Source organism: Neofelis nebulosa, chromosome 11 (assembly GCF_028018385.1).
Source record: "Neofelis nebulosa isolate mNeoNeb1 chromosome 11, mNeoNeb1.pri, whole genome shotgun sequence".
NCBI lineage: Eukaryota > Metazoa > Chordata > Mammalia > Carnivora > Felidae > Neofelis > Neofelis nebulosa.
In genome coordinates this window covers 54,593,968-54,611,502 of record NC_080792.1, presented here as the reverse complement: position 1 = coordinate 54,611,502, position 17,535 = coordinate 54,593,968, and the positions used below count along the sequence as shown (strand labels likewise).

General features: G+C 42.3%; 1 protein-coding gene and 1 long non-coding RNA gene across 9 annotated transcripts in view; one reads left to right on the top strand and one right to left on the bottom strand.

The window, feature by feature from the left end:
• Nucleotides 1–17,535, top strand: part of DLGAP1 (DLG associated protein 1) — a 908,014-nt gene that overhangs the window by 409,471 nt on the left and 481,008 nt on the right. The window lies entirely within an intron of this gene.
• LOC131490348 (uncharacterized) lies at nt 11,823–16,728 on the bottom strand. Its single transcript, XR_009251051.1, has 3 exons — nt 16,543–16,728; nt 15,952–15,994; nt 11,823–12,114 (listed from the first exon to the last, which is right to left on the bottom strand). It is a non-coding gene; the product is annotated as an uncharacterized LOC131490348 (long non-coding RNA).

Below are 17,535 nucleotides of genomic sequence, written 5' to 3'. Positions count from 1 at the left end.
GGGGGCGGGCGTGGGGAGCAAGCGCATTGTCCAATACCACCTTTAAAAGGTGGTTTCTTACTGGCAAGTTACTTCCTGGCTTCAGAAAGAAACATTGGTGGAACCAATTCAGAAAAAGGGTTCTCATCGTCCAGGCCTCCTTGCCATACAATCACAACTCTGGCAGCTGACATTTATCTTTTCTCTTCAAGGCTAGAAAGTTAGCAGCTTTATAGATAAAGGCAGTACTGATCATAAACCCACTGCATTTGCACAAAACAGTGCAGTTTGCCTATCCCTTGTTGCCCTAAAACTGGTGCTTACGTCCCTTCTTTACTAATAAATGGTTTTTGTGGCAATTTTCTTTTAGAATAGAGTACTTTTGTCTGCCTCGAAGACCTGTTTAAACAAATATCCTTTCTTAATGATTTTCTTCATGGCACCTGGGAATTCGTCTGCTGCCTCTTGGTTGGCAGAATCTGCTTTTCCTGTTGTCTTGACATTTTTTTTAAGCCAAATCCCTTTCTAAAATTATCAAACCATCCATTGCTGGCATTAAATTCTCCAGCCTTAGATCCTTCGCTCTCCTTTTGCTTTACGTCGTCGTGTAATAACTTCCCTTTTTCTCAAATCATGCTGGAATCTATAGGTATGCCTTTCCTATAGCAATCCTGCATCCCCATAAAAGCTGCATTTTCAAATCATAAAAGGTATTTCACAAAAAGTGCCAGGTTTTCACTCCACTGCTGTAACTACAACAGCTTCGTGAATTTCCTCTTTTTTTTTTTTTTAAGGTTACTTTATTTTGAGAGAAAGAGAGAGAGCTAGCAGGGGAGGGGCAGAGAGAGAGAGGGAGAAGAGAGAATCCCAAGCAGGCTCCCTGCTATCAGCACAGAACCAGACGCAGGGTTCAATCTCACGGACCATGAGATCACAACCGGAGCCGAAATCGAGAGTCAGCCTCCCCACCAACTGAGCCACCCAGGCGCCCCATGAATTTCCTTTTCTTAAAACGGTCCTCACACTGGACTCGTTTATCTTGAACTGGTTGGCAACCACACAGCTGCAGTCCTCAATCTACGGTACTTGCCGAGCCCCTCGAGTTTTTCTTGTAAGGTCAGGACGTTTCTGGGCTCCTTGGGAGCATTTCTCGCATCGTTAGTGGCACGTCATATGGGTCCTGCGGTGTTATGCAAGGTTTTTGAAAAATAGGTGAGAACCAGGAGAGATGACTTTTTACTGTGCTACTTAATTGACTGGCCAGACCAGCTGCTCATGTGGACATGATTAGCATCGTGGGGAGTTTTAAGCAGACACTCCCAACACTGAGCTCACCAAAGCAACTGGGAGCGGCTGCAAAATCTCTGCGGTGGTGTAATTTGGACCATGGTTAATTTTAGCAGTTATTTACTACAGTACTTATCCATGTGTTTATTCCTCTTGACTGCAAATGGTACCATGTACAGCGTGTGTTTGTGTGCACAAGTGTTGATAAATTCTAACATCTCACAATAGGTTTGTTTGTATTTTATGATAGCAACTAAATAAACCGGACGAATGTCTACGTATATTTTACGCATTCGTGAATACCTTTTCCCGGTCTTTTTCGATATTTCTAAGCTATGCTGTTCATTGGCAAGGGTTTCAATTTGTCACAGATCTCACCCAAAAATTCCAACGTATTTATTCAAAACAAGCCGCGTACAGACGGACCCGTGTATGAGTGGACCCACGCGGTTCAAATTCATGTGGTTCAAGGGAAAACTGAAGATCGTTTCACCAATCGGCAGAACAAACATTGAGCACTAACAAACCATTTCACCTGAGCACCTAGGTTTAGCGTGCAGATGAACTACTTTGTCTTCGGCGTCAAACATTACACCTTATATTTAAGTCCAGGCTGGGTCGGGAGAGCAAGAGAGTCCTCCTACCTGAAGAGAGAACGGTTTCAGCAAGGCCACTTGTGGCTTGATCTGTCACCTCTGGTTATACCGGGGGTGCAGAAACCGTTTACAGATGTCTTTTGTATGTATTTGAAGAAAGTGACTAAGATCAACCACCTTTTCTCTAGTAGAAAATTTAAGACTTTTTCTGTGGCTTGTTAGAAATCATTATTTTTGTCCCTGAACTCTGGGGAAAACAGAGTATTCAGTCCCAGAATGTTCCTGTTTTCTTTCCCACTGTATTTTACTTTATTCTCGCTTTCTTTCTCCCTTCCATTTATCAAATATTTATGAAGCATCATTAATCCATATGAGGGTCCTGGCTTACCTACTTGGGATATATCAGGGAACAGAAGGCCCAACTCCTGCCCTAAGTTGCTCCCTTTGTTCACTCTCTTGATCCTACTACCGAGGGGGGCCGGTGTGGGGGGAGGAGGGGGCGGCGCGAGAGAAGCTGGGAAAGGATGTTGTTGATTATACGTTACATATTTTCAGATCGCATTTTCTGCACACGCAGTCCTTATTTTAATTCTGTGTTCAGAGCACATGGCTCATTGATTTGCTTTTAGTCTGGGCTCACTTTTGTTTTGACTACCACAATGTGATTTGGCGTGTGACTAACACTGAAAATTCTGCCCCCTTCTTCATCGTCTGTAAATATTGCTGGAGGGCTGAGGGGCTGGGAAGGTGAAAGGAGGAAATCCTTATTGTGCATTTAGTACACACCATGTGCGTGTTACCTAAGATAGAGCATTTGATCCGCACAGTGATACTGGGAGTTGGATATTATTTTCATCTCTCTTGTCCGTATGAGAAAATGGAGACAGAATTTGCAAAACTTCCTGAGGCTCACGCGAAGAATGACTGGCCAGGACTGAACCCAGATTCATCTGCCTTGTCCCTACCATGCTGATTGTGTAGGTAGAAACATCACACTCGGGCCTCCCTAACCTGCCGTTATACCCAGAGCTGGAGAAGCAATTTCGCCGATTCAGTCAACATTTTTAATGTGTTGATGAATTTGAGTAATAGGACTGTGCGGGCGTAAGAAATTCAGAAGCACTGCAAAGCTTGGTGCAGGGGCACCTTGCTGACTCGGTCAGTAGAGCGTGTGACTCTTGATCTCCAGGTCAGGAGTTCAGGCACCACACTGGGTATCGAGTTTACTTTAAAAAAAAAAAAAAGACTGGTGTAACACTTGAGGCTTCCTTCACAGTGACCGCCACCCATCTCTTCACGGGTCATCTTCAAGGGTGACCTCCAGCTGTATGTACACACACATGTACTCAGATTCTTCCACAGAACCTTCTCCAAGAGAACCTACGGAAGAGTTTCCGTGTATCCTGCTTCCCCCCGCCCCCACTCTGTCTCCTGTATCTTTGAAATGGGAGTCCTTGATATAGCAGTCTTGGGGGCAAAGATTGAAGACCACAAGAAAGCCAGATTGTTGTGGAGAAGTTATTGGAGCTAAAGGTTTGTTTCTATCAAAAGCAAACACACTCTGAAATCCACTGCAAATTGACATTGGTATTATATTTGTAAAAAAAATTGATGTTCTTTGTATATTTAGGCATCTGTAAAATTAAAGGCTAAATATCCATGTTTTGTGCTGGTCTCAGCCTACCCTGTAATGCTTGGGAAGTTGATCAGCTTAAAGTCAGGGGTAGGGCATATGGTAACTCAGAAAGTACATATCTAAGTAGGACCATAGTAGCAATTCCTAATGACACAATAGTCTGAAATCCCCTCAGTAGCTACTGTCCCAAACTTGAAGGGTCCCACAATGAAGTAAAGTCAGTGACCTTGGGGGCCCTAGGTGTCTGGTCAAAGGTTTGGGGAGTACTGTGAAATATTTTAGCATCGTGGGCCATCTAGTATCGGTGGGTATGAATCGGTCCTGAGTTGGTAGATTGTTCCATATCTCATCTCAACTAGTCTCTTAGTCCTCAGAAGAGGTCAGTTCAGTGAAAGGTGGTGTTTTGTTTTGTTTCAGGAGGCTCCCAAAAATAGGCCTAAATGATACAAGTACTTGCATCGGGCTTTTAATAAGAGGCAGTGCTATGGAACAAAAAGCAAAAGTTAATGATTGGGAGGCTGTAATCCCAATTTCTGAGTTCTGAAAGCAGCCAGACAGGATTTCCAGATATCAGGCTTAAAGCGTCTTCAGATGGAGTGAGGACAGACGGTAACATTCTGATAGAGTATCTTGGGTTGCAGTTTGAATATCTCTGGCGATCTTTCTGAGTGGCCCACACAGCACTAGGCAGGAGGACCTTCCGAACAAGAGTTGGGGTGGTGATTTCTCTGAAGTTTATATCAAGTTCTCCCACTTCAGTCTGCATGGCTTTAGCAAGATGGCAGTTTTCGTTCTTAATGATTCCAAGTCAGAAGTCGGGGAAAATTGGAAATGTTGGTTTAGAAAGTTGTAGCCAAATATTAGAGGAAACTAGAAGAATTCAATATCCAGTCCAATTTACATGTAGAAAACGAAACCTCAGGGGCGCCTGGGTAGCTCAGTCGGTTGAGTGTCCGACTTCAGCTCAGGTCATGATCTCGTGGTTTGGGAGTTCGAGCCCTGCATTGGGCTCTGTGCTGACAGCTTGGAGCCTGGAGCTTGCTTTGGATTCTGTGTCTGCCTCTCTCTCTGCCCCTCCCTGGCCCGTGCTCTGTCTCTGTCTCTTAATAATAGATGTTTTTTAAAAAATAAGAAAACGAAACCTCAGACAGTTAAGAGCACTGGAATCTAATATCCACAAGTGTGCATTAGTTTCTCCTGAAAGGCAATTTTTTTCTCTCTATAATTACCCCCACTTCTGTCAAAGATACCCACAGTAAAACTAACTTGTTTGCAAATTTAGTCTAGTTTCAATAAACTTGACCTATTTACATAAATGCAGCAAAAATGACCATATAGAATTTATAATCTGCTTTGCCAGAACTTTTCGTAAGAAATCTCAGATTGAACTTGTACCAGACTTGCCTGCAATACCCATAGGTTTGGGTTCATTCCTCTCTTTTTGAGGTCCTAAAAATATCCTGAGGTTCCTACACCTGCCAGGAAGTAACCTCCTTCTTTTTAAAAAAAATTTGAATGCTTATTTTTGAGAGAGACAGAGAGTGAGCAGGGGAGGCAGAGAGAGAGGGAGACACAGAATCCAAAGCAGGCTCCAGGCTCCGAGCTGTCAGCACCGAGCCCCACGCGGGGCTCGAACCCACAAACAGTGAGATCATGACCTGAGTCGAAGTCAGATGCTTAACTGATGGAGCCACCCAGGCGTCCCAGGAAGTAACCTTCTTAATGGGCAAGGCTGCTGGAAACCCTGTAAGCAAGGTGTCAGGCTAGTATTTCAAAGGAGCTATACTAGCTCCATAAATTCAACCTTAGTGTCCTGAGGTTGTATGGTTGTATGTGAATTTATGAATGTCTCTATCAAATACGACATTCCAGTCAAAGACTAATACAACCAGTCTTTCCAATTCTGTCCTGTTTAAGGGAGAACAGTCTTATTGGACTTACGTAAATAAATATATTGCCATAAAAATAAGAATACTAAGTTTCTGAATCTTGGAGGGATCAGAGAGGAGACAAAGATCAATGTTTCCATTATGCCTGGGAAGGTATAATATACCAAATTGCTGTGAGAGTTTGTTTATTTTTCTCATATCTGGAAAATAAAAGATTAAAGAACCAGCAAGATTTCAAACATAAAGGCATAAAAGTTATAGTCTTCCTCCTCCATTTATTCAGTACCATGTGATTGATTCTTGTTCTGCTCGAATTCAGTTTTTCCATTCGTTTTGGAAATTTTTTCCCAGGTCAGTTTTATGATACTGAAGTTATCAGAAACCTGTATTTTTTTTTCATGAATCTCCTTAAAGATGAAACATTTTGGGGGCACCTGGGTGGCTCAGTCGGTTAAGCATCCAGCTTCAGCCCAGGTCATGATATCGCAGTTGGTGAGTCCGAGCCCCACATCAGGCTCTGTGCTGATAGCTCAGAACCTGGAGCCTGCTTCAGATTCTGTGTCTCCCTCTCCCTATTCTTCCCCCTGTTGCACTCTGTCTCTCTCTCTCTCTCTCAAAAATAAACATTTTAAAAAACTTACAAAAGGGGCGCCTGGGTGGCGCAGTCGGTTAAGCGTCCGACTTCAGCCAGGTCACGATCTCGCGGTCTTTGAGTTCGAGCCCCGCGTCAGGCTCTGGGCTGATGGCTCGGAGCCTGGAGCCTGTTCCGATTCTGTGTCTCCCTCTCTCTCTGCCCCTCCCCCGTTCATGCTCTGTCTCTCTCTGTCCCAAAAATAAATAAAAAACGTTGAAAAAAAATTAAAAAAAATAAAAAACTTACAAAAAAAAAGATGAAACACTTTTGCAAGAATACTTCTATAAAAGCATCTCAGTAAAAGAATAACTGTCTGTAAATGATAAGACTTAAAAGTGGCATGGTGAAAGGTCAGAGTCCATTACAGTGCAATTGATAAGGAAATTTGGTTATTTCTGTGACATCCAACGTGATTAATGTTTCTTTTTAAATTCCACTTAGTTAACAGCAATGTTACATGTTTCAGGTGTACAACAGAGTGATTCAATTCTTCCATACATCGCTCAGCGCTTATCATTCATGTACTCCTTAATCCCACTCGCCTATTTTACCCATCTCCCCAACCACCTCCCCTCTGGTAACCATCAATTTGTGCTCTATAATTAAGAGTCTGTTTCTTGGTTTGCCTTTTTTTTTTTCTTGGTCCCTCTGCTCATTTGTTTCTTAAATTCCACATGAGTGAAATCACAGGGTATTTGTCTTTCTCTGACTTATTTTGCTTAGCATTATACTCTCTAGCTCCATCCATATCATTGCAAATGGCAAGATTTTATTCTTTTTTGTGGCTGAATAGCATTCCATTGTACGTATATACACCACCTCTATCCACTCATCAGTCAGTGGACACTTGGGCTCTTTCCACAGTTTGGCTATTACAGATAATGCTGCTATAAACTTTGGGGTGCATGTATACCTCTGAATTAGTGTGTTTGTATTCTTGGGGTAAATACCTAGTAGTGTGATTGCTAGGTCATAGGGCAATTCTATTTTTGACTTTTTGAGGAACCTCCATAATGTTCTCCAGAGTGGCTGCACCAGTTTGCATTCCCACCAACAGGGCAACAGAGATCCTTTTTCTCCGCATCCTCACCAACAACTGTTGTTTTCTTGTGTTGTTGACTTTAGCCACTCTGGCAGGTGTGGGGTGATATCTCATTGTAGTTTTGATTTGCTTTTGCCTGATATTGCGTGATGTTGAGCATCTTTTCATGTGTCTGTTGGCCATCTGGATGTCTTCTTTGGAGAAATGTCTATTCCTGTCTTCTGCCCATTTTTTAATTGGAGTTTTCATTTGTGGTACACAACATTTTAAGATAACTAATTACAAGTGGTAACATCCAAGGACATATTAAGTTGCTAGGAGTTTCATACAATCCCTGTAACATTTTAATAACATATATCCACATGAATGAAATCTAACATGGTTGGCATCATCTGTTTGATGATGCTTCACACGTAATTTATCATACCAAATAAGCTTAATTACTTTAACAAATCTTTTGACATCTTCCAGGAACATTCTAGAGTGTTCCAAAGTCCCCTAAATGCAAAGACTGAATTTAGAATTTGGGAAAGTTTGTCAAAATGTCAAAAAGATTTTAAAACAAGAATCATAGGTCACCATGAAACAACACTTAGTTATCTGTTTAACCAAAGTGACAAAGACTTCACAGGCAAATAAAGAAGGTTACATAATTCTAAGCAAAACTTAGGTCTTTTACTATGAAGAAGATTGGGATTAATCAAAGACCTGATTAAACACAGGAAATTATTTTGATAAAACACAGAATCCCTGTTTTCTAGGCAGGTAAGTTGAAAAGATAAAAAAACTTTTACAATCTTTTATCAAGAACAGACCAATAATAGTTCAAGAATACTTTGTCCTTTTAACAGAGAGAAAAATCTAATTTTAAATTTGCACCAAATTCTAATTTTGCACAAATATACTTTCTTTTCTTTTTTTAAATTTACATGCAAATTAGTTAGCATATAGTGCAACAATGATTTCAGGAGTAGATTCCTTAGTGCCCCTTACCCATTTAGCCCATCCTCCCCTCCCCCAACCCCTCCAGTAACCCTCAATTTGTTCTCCATATATGAGTCTCTTCTGTTTTGTCCCACACAAATATACTTCTTTTTTTTAAGGTTTATTCATTTTTCAGAGACAGAGCGTGAGCAGGGGAGGGGCCCAGAGAGAGGGAGACACAGAATCTGAAATGGGCTCCAGGCTCCGAGCTGTCAGCACAGAGCCCGAGGTGGGGCCCGAACTCACGGACGGCGAGATGGAGAGCTGAAGTCGGACACTTAACCGACTGAGCCACCCAGGCGCCTCCACAAATATACTTTCAATGTTAAAACTCATTTACTTAAATTTATTCCTATCTTAGCCGGTCCTGACCACACATAAAATTCCTTCCCAAAGATTCCTTTTTCATAAACCAACAACTTTCTTCTTTACATTGAAATTTTACCCTGTTTTACCTCTTTCCCAGACTCACTTTAGAACAGTTACTTTTCCCTCAACAAAAATGCATTTCCATTCCTCATACCTTCTTTTACCAAAAGCACACACCTTACTTTTCTTGTATACAGAGTAGTTTCCCTTATTATTTTTAGTAGTGTTAGCCACACATATTAATTAGAATTCTGAAGTCTTAGGAAGCTTAACTAAGAAAATCAGAATTGTGAACTTTTACATTAGTGGTCTGTGAAATGGCAAACTAAAAAATACTTTGTACTATAAAAAAAAGCACAGGGGCATCTGGGTGGCTCAGTCGGTTAAGCATCTGACTTCGGCTCAGGTCATGATCTCACAGTTTGTGAGTTGGAGCCCTGCATCGGGCTCTGTGCTGACAGTTCAGAGCCTGGAGCCTGCTTGGGATTCTGTGTCTCCCTCTCTCTCAAAAATAAATGTAAAAAAAAAAATTTTTTTTAAAGCATATATTTCATCTTTCAATAAAGCACAAAATATGTTTACTAACAGACCCAAATTTTATCTTTAATTACTCGGTAATAGGTTTATCTACTCTTGGCTTCCCTATGTGCAGGAATTAATGTTTCACTATTCTGTCTTACTTAGAAATGATCTAGATATTCAGTGAATTTAACTTACTTAACTTAGCAAAACAGTAAGGTTTCAGATTGCCAAAAAGATTTGGAAAAACTAAAAGCTTGGGGGTAAACTTTTAATCTTATTTACATCTATTCAATTTACTTCTTCTTAACAATTATGTGTAAATTACCCACAAAAACTTTGAGACATTACAGTCAACCACTGTTCAGAATTTTTGCCGACACATTTTGCAACAGAGAGTACATGTAGTCAACTAGTAAACCCAGGTAGTTATTTATCTGCATTATATTTAATCTGATAATTTTGAAGACATGTCTGTTTTAATCAAACCAGCCAACTTAAATTAGCTTTACTACCGAATGTATTCCCAGATCACATGAATCTGAAATTCATTTGCTTGTTTTTATTTGAGAATTTTTGTGAATATTCAATTTATATAAGCCCTTAAGACAATTAAGTAGAGCTCATTTACAAGTTAAGTTTGGCAGTATCGTTCAGAGGTAGAAAAATATCACGTATCTGCAACACATGAACCTACAGGAAGACACATACAGAGAGCGTACAGTTAAGGTTTTTGAATTTTTCGCCATGAGAGGGGTACAAATGTGCAAAACTCAGTAGCCTATAAAAAGAACGGTTGGAATCAAACTGCTTTTCTGGCAGATGGAATCAGTTAAGCTTACCTGCTCAGGTGGCTAACATCTTTTATACTATTTGTAGAGAAGACTTTTACAATTTGTGTTTGTTCCTGGAAGTAATCTGAAGGAGGCTGTGATCAAGAGTCTGGGCTAGAGAGTCTTTATTTGCAGCTTGTGTTTTAAAAAGGCCTCTCTTTCTTTCCTACCCTTTCTTCCTCCCTCCCTCTCAGACCAGCGTGGACATTGTTTCAGAGACCTTCTGGTGTATTTCCATTTCAAAGGCGTCATAAGATTTACATCTTCAAGGGGCAGAAAAAGAGTGCAGGTTTTCTCTTAGGCCTTGTGGATAGTTTGGACGGCCCCAAATAAAACGCAGTAACACGGCCTGGAACTAGACAAGGGAGTGCCCTGTAAAGAATACTTCTCTGGACTCGGGGTCAGAGGGGGCTTCTTCTGGCTTGGAAATAAAGATGTGGTCGTTGGGGTCACTAGGTTCACTGAAATAGATAAACCCATTGGATTATGCCAGTTTGGCCCAGCAGGAGCTGGGCCACATCTTAATGTTTTCCATTCACTGTGATGGAAGGAAATGAGCATAGAGCCTGGTTGAATCTTTAATAAAGGTATAGATTTCAGAGTCTTTGGAGGTAGCTATCAGTTGACCCATTTTTGCGGCTGTGAATAAGAATCCGGAGCCCTATCATAGGAAGAAGAAACCTACCAGAACCAATTAGTTCCCCTGTCTCCTTCCGGTGGTATAAAGTCTTTAAGAAAGCGTTGAATTTCAGGGCCTAGTTTAATTTCAGTCTATTTCTTGATTTTGTTGTTGTTGTTGCTCCTTTAATCTTGGACGTCGTTACTGGAAAAATGTGGATGACATCAGTGAGGCCTCTTCACAGGCAGCTGCTTTTCACCCCAGGATCACATGAGACAACCCCCCACCCTCACCCCCACCACCCTGGGATTGGGCTCTGCTTCTGCCTCTGCTAGTGTGAGAAAGCCCCTAGGCCTCCAGAGCTCACCCCCAGAGTCTTAGCATGTCCGTGAGCCCGGCCTGGAATGACACCCGGAAACATCCCTGGGCCTTCTGCATGTCCTGAAGGGCTGCTCTACCTCCTCAGGATTCTTAGGTGCTGGCACCAGATGTCCAGGACATTTATGTTTTTCCATTATTGTTTATATATTTATATTTTTCCATTCATTTTTTTAAACTCATAATGCCAGTAATTGAACTCCTAACTGGATCAAGGGATGAAGCTTGACAGAAGTGAGTGAAGTGGTGACACAAAAACCAAGGCCTCTGTTGTGTTTTCCCTCTGGTTTCCCTCACTGGTTTTTTAATTGCAGTAATACCCTTGCAATCTAATCTACCCTCCTTAGCCTTAAGGTGTGGGAGACCTTTTCCTATGTTAGTTAGGGACTTAAAAGAATTTTTTTTTTTTTTTGGAGAGTGAGGGAGAAGGGCAGAAGGAGAGAGAGAAGTTCAAGCAAGCTTCAGGCTCAGTGCAGAACCCAACGAGGGGCTCCTTCCCAGGACCCTGGGATCATGACCTGAGCCAAAACCAAGAGTCAGACGCTCAACCCACTGAGCCACCAGGCACTTCGAGGACTTTGTAATTAATGTCTCATTAGGCCTATGACCTTGATCACATCACTCTGCAGAGACTGTTCGTAACTGTATCATGACTCTTTGGGTTGGATACCGCAGGGAGCATATCGCAAAGGCAATATGTAAGAGCACATAGCAATGCCACAGACCCCCGGCAAGCATGCTCAGTTTCCCAGATGGTTAGTTCCCTGAGCTGGGTGGCTAGTGAGCAAACAACAGGTAAAGGGCATTCCCCTCAGTTAACTGCAAGAGCAACTGGGCAATCCTGCTGACATCAGTTGTTTTAGCGCATTTGCAGCCTATCAATGACCAGTGTTGTCGGTGGATCGGCCCTTGTGGTTCTTACTATGATTGCAAGATGCTCTGTAGCAACCACCATCAGGAAACTTTGAAAAGATAGAGATTTCTGACTTGCAAGACTTGGAGATTACCCCGTGCACCGGGGGCCCCACAACTAGGTCACAGGTAGAGGGAGAGCATGCACAGGCCAGAGGTTCTGCTTTTATTGGGGTGGAGAGTAGGGGCCTAGGGTTCAGGGGCTCATTCACTATTGGTGAATTTCAAAAAAGGTGAGAAAAGAAAAGGCACGTGGCCCAAATGGTCAGTTATTGAAATCGAGTTCTCTGAAACCAAGGAGGCTCAGTGGGGTGAGGTAGCCTGGCTCTGTCTTGTCCTGGGGCTGACCATGTGTTTCTTGGAGGTCGCCATCTTTGAAGGAGAGCCTTCTTTGAGATGGATGCCTTGGCAATTAAAGCTGAGGTCGAGCACTTGCACTGCAAAGAAAGAAAAAAACCTGTCAGGGTTTCACGTTAGACTCTGTCTATAGGAAGAAGTCCGTTTAGTCCTACTGGAAGGAGGGAATAGGAGACAAAAAGAAGACCCCAGCTGTATACCAGTGACTTAGATGGATATACTAATCTGTTAGTGGCTTGTGTTTGTTAGTCTTTGGTCTTAAAGCGGTGAATTTAATGGTCTGAAGCCAAAAGAGGAGAGCTATTTTTCTTATTAGTTTTAAAGATCCTGCCTTGTGCCACCAATGATTTGAAGTGGCCTGTAAGGACGGATCGGTGGAGAGAGACTGATAGATCTATCAATAAATCTATCAACAAAAATTAGTACTATTGGAGGCTGAATTTGGGCCCTGGATGATTACTGACATCAAGTTGATATTCCTCCAAGCTGAAGTGAAAAGCAACCGTATATTATATCATTCGTATATAGTCATTGTCATGATAGCATAGCATTCTCCAGTGAAGCAAAGCTTTTCTTGACACCTCGGTTGGACAGGGACTTAACTGACCTGTGGTGGCCAGTATTCCTTATGAAATTCTGACAACAAAAATTGACAGGTAAGCAGGTCTCACTGGAACTTTTTTTTTTTTTTTTTTTGCGCCTTCATACGACATGAGGGCATAATGCCTAAATCCAACTCAAAGGAAGCAGTTTGCTGGAGAAATGGGAAAGCGTGTGGAAAACATACACAGCTTGTTGATAGTGTACCTTAACCGCCAGAAAAAGGTTGCCACAAATATAGCCCATTAGCAGGCCCGGCACTTTCCTCCCGTGTACATAGTGTGTACAACCAGGTCATCGCACTCTTTTCTGCAAAGGCCAAAATGGGCTGATTTTCCAAACAAGTGCCCTTGGCCATCACTACCAATTTATTAGAATTGGCAAAATTGAAGCCTGTTTGTTATCATAGGCTGGATTCTCTAGGGTCAATATGTGCTTCAGAGAGGATGCAGGTCTCTGAAATTGTAGACACCATTTTCTGTGTGTGGGCTCTGGGGAAAGACTTCAGAGCTTTCAATCCACGGAAAGGTCACAGTAAGGAATGCATTGACCACAGATCCTTTAAACACTTGTCCTTCAATATTTCTGTCAAGAGCCTTCAATAAGAGGTGAGGAGGAGACCATTAAAAGTCCTGCTCTCTGGCAAGGACCTGGGGCTAGTGTTCAGTGCTGCTGATTAAAAGCAGGGCCAGAGGCACTAATGATCAAAACCACAGTCGGCCAGAGCCATCTTGTGGGAACTTAACGACTCGCCCCGCTGACATTGCCACCGACCTGTGAACGGAAAAGGTGAGGCAGAACCTATCAACAATGGTTCTTGAATGTCAGCTTTGTGCCACAAAATGAGGACACAGTGTTGAACAGATTCCTGTCCAGATTGTGCTTATTCTAATGATTGTACAATAATTCCTATTTTTATCCTTTGCTGTAAAGGACTGGAAGGCTGAAATCGTCCTTAAAAAACGAGCGGAGTGTTTTCTAGAACGCAAAAAAGAAAACAGGTCTCAAAGTCTCACCAAGTGGAGACAAGGACGCAGGAGTTATTTTCAGAGTCTTTTACAGATCTAAAATCATCACATTAGTTTAGGGATATGGAAATGTTTATAATTGGATCTAAGTTCATTTTGCTAGCTTAGGACTATAGAAATATACTGTCTACAATTTGGGCCATAAAATGGATTACTCAGACCATAATTACAAGTAGATTCATTGAATTTATTTAAATATTTAGTGTCCACCATAAAATGAGCCACATATTGACAACTTCTAAGGATTTTCTTCTTTCTTAATTGTGTGATTGGTTACAAGTATTCTATAGAATTGTGCAATGGCTCCCATATGGGGGCTTCTGTTTCCCCTTGAAGTATTAGAAAGTTGCACAGAGAATGGAAAGGAAAAATGTCAGAGTGGATCACATTAAAAATGATCATTGTGGTTTGACCTCCCCTTACACAAAAGTGGAAGAAACCTCCATGGACTACCTAAATTAATCAACTCAATGCTTATTTTTAACCTTAAACATATATCCAAAACGCACTGCACATTTGAAAAGCAGTATACCATACAATCCAAGGGGGGGGGGGGCAGTCAGACTGCCTGGATTCGGATCCAGTTATCAAGCTGTGTGATCTTGGACCAGTAACCTAACACTCTGTGCCTCAGTTTCCTCATCTGTACACTGGGGCAAATAATAGAACCTATCTTAGAAAAGCGTTTTAAATAAATGCTTACGGTACCTGATCCACAGTAAGGAAGTGTGAGCAATAATTATTTAAGGAAAATCAATAGCACAAGACACTGAAGCCTAAAGTGAACAAGAAGAACAAATGACCCCCCTCCCCACCGAGTACCTGGGTGGCTCAGTCAGTTAAGTATCTGACTCTTGATCTTGGCTCATGATCTTGCAGATTGTGGTATCTGTGGGTCAGGCTCTGTGCTGACAGTATGGAGCCTGCTTGAGATTCTCTCCCCACCGCCCCCCTCTCTCAAAACAAACAAACAAACAACTGCTAAGCCTCCAAACTCTTGATCTCAACTCAGGTCTTGATATCAGGGTCATGAGTTCCAACCCTGTGTTCACTTCCACACTGGGCATGAAGCCTACTTAAAAAAAAAAAAAAGGTAGTATTACTAACTTAGTAGTTTCGTAAAACAAATTTGTGAAATAGGAAAAATCTGTTACCAAGGTAGTCCAGGAAAATTTATAGTATGGAAGGTAAAAGGACAAAGCTGAAAAGGGGGCTCTAGGGCAGACTGCTTGCAGCAACATCTTGTGCCCCCACCCACCCCTCCTTGCAGTTTGGTGGGGCCAAAGGGCTGAGTTCCAGCCAGTGGGAGTTGAAAAATGGGTCCCTCCAAGCCCCGCCTGTGGCCACCTCCCTGGAACAGGCTCTGCACTGTGAGCCCATGGCCAGTGTTTCACAGTGTTTGCCTGTGTCCCTGTGTCTCAGCATCAAGGCTGAGAAGGAAGCCAGAGGTATGAAGAACGACCTGTACTGTGCTAAGGAATTTGAACTTGCCTTGGGGCCATGGGAGCTACCGAAGTGTTTGTTTTATAGAATCAGATAAGTCGCTCCTTTGGCTGGGTGGAGGGTAGGTGTAAGCCAGGAGGAGAGGTGGCGAAGGCTGGAAACAGTGAGGAGACTTGCATAATCACCCAGGTGAAAAGGGACAGAGGGACAAATGTGGCAGCGCCAGTAGGATGGAAGCAGGAGACTGACTTCGAAGGAAATTGGGAGTCAACAATTTTGTTGGGCATGGGAAGTGGAGAAGCCACGGTAAGAAATAAAGGTGGATAGAGATGGGGGTTGGGAGTGTTGTACGTGACAGCCTCTGTGTTCTCTGAGAAAGGAGACAATCATCATGAGCCCCTTCTCCTCCTGTCACATCTTACAGTCTGTCCATCTCAAACAGTGTGCTGTCCTTGCCGGTGCTGTGTTCTGTCTGGAAGACAGTCTAGAAAGTCTCTAAACTGTTTCCCCCTACACCAAGCAACGCCTCTTCTCTGAAGGCTGCTCCCCCTCCTCCAGACATGCCTGGGCACTCCTCCTTTGCGCCCTGTCTCCCCCAATCCCTCTAATCTCTTGAGCACGTACGAAAACGAGCTCAACGTGCTCCCTTGACATCTCCACAACTAGATGGGAAGGACATGGATGGTAAAGAAACACAAAGATGAAAAATAAATCTTATTACCAGCTGAAGGCCAGATATAATGGGCTCTTAGTAGATGTTTGAGAAATAAGCTAATTAAGAATAAGGGGACAGGAACAAAAAAAAAAAAAAAAAAGGGAGAGCTCTGGAAAGAGCACAATCCTTACCTGCATTCTCCTAAGAAGAATCTAGCAGGTTGAAGAACAACACCTGGACAGACAGCATGGGAAAACATTATAATTAAGGTTGAAGCAAAACAATGCGTACAATCCATACAGCTGTAGGATTCTTGTCCCTTTAGGACAAAATTATCAATTGATAAGAAAACTCTGCTGAAGAGAAGGAGCACATAACCGCATCTGGGGCAGTGAGAAGGAAAAAAAATACCCCCACTTTTCAAACACCCAGGAGTTCCCAGTATTGTATATAGATAGTATACTCGAGTGAATATAACCCTCTCATTCACACAGTGAAATGATGAGTATTTTCTACTCTTAATACATTGGCAGTTTTCCACAGGTGCTGGAGTCTAGACTTCTAGTTGTTTACCTAAGGCATTCTCCCCGTTCTTATCAGAATTCCAGTTTTATTGCAAGTAGCCAGCTGAAAGCCTACATTTACCAGCCTGCAAGGCAGCATGAGATGTGACCATTTAAGTAAGTTCTGGTTAATATTAGTGAAAGGGTAGCATGGGACATTACCTATCTTTTCAGAAAGTTGACTCAGTTGGAGATTTGCCCCTTTAACTTCCTACTTACCTTCATCTGGCCTTGTGTCTAAGGGCTGGCACTCCAGCAGCTGTCTTGGAAACATGAGGTGGCTGGCCTTAAACTTGGAGGTAACTCTGGAAAGAACATGAAGATAGCAAGCACTGGTGTCCCTGACTACCAAAGAGCCAAAATGCCATCACTGAAATACTTCTCTTGAAAAACGTTCCATGTTTCTGTTCACAGTAGAAAAGCCAAATAACGATGGCCGAACAACCAAGCCTCATACTGTCTACTAGCACTTAACTTCTGGTAGTGAACACAAGTGCCCTAATGATTCTTAATCACATTTTACTGTGATTGTCACATCATTTATTGCAGTGTAGGCTCAGGCGGTTACAAACTTTTACCTTGGTGGAAAAACTGGAGAAATGGTATAACCCTGCCTTGCGTTCTGCAATGTCTAGAAGGTAAACAGCACCATCGTACTCCTTGAATATCATAGACAAGCACAAATTCTGGGATGTGCTGCAAACTACCTTTTGTACATCTTTAATCTTTAGAGAGTCAGTCAGATAAGGCAGTCCAAAAATCCTTTTCTCTCTTGTGGTCTCCTGAGGGGACCCATGTGCCCCATGGTTCCTGTTCTTAGGAGGGTGATGAGGGTGAACATTGGCATATCGTTTCCCCAGCTGTGTTGCTATATAATTAACATATAACATTGTGTAAGCTTTAGGTATATAGCATGATGATTTGATACATGTATGTTCTGCAAAATGGTATCCCACGAAAATGAGCACATCTGCACCTCACATAATTAACTCGTGTGTATGTGTATAGGGAGAATATTTAAGATATAATATTTTGATAACTTCCAAGCATATAGTATTGTTGACTTGTCACCATGCTGTACATAGCAGGCATACCTTAGAGATGGTGCAGGTTCAGTTCCAGACTACTACGATGAAGTAAGTATCTCAACAAGGCAAGCACTATACTGTAATCGAGGTACAATAGCATCGCGTCTGAAAACCACAAAGTACA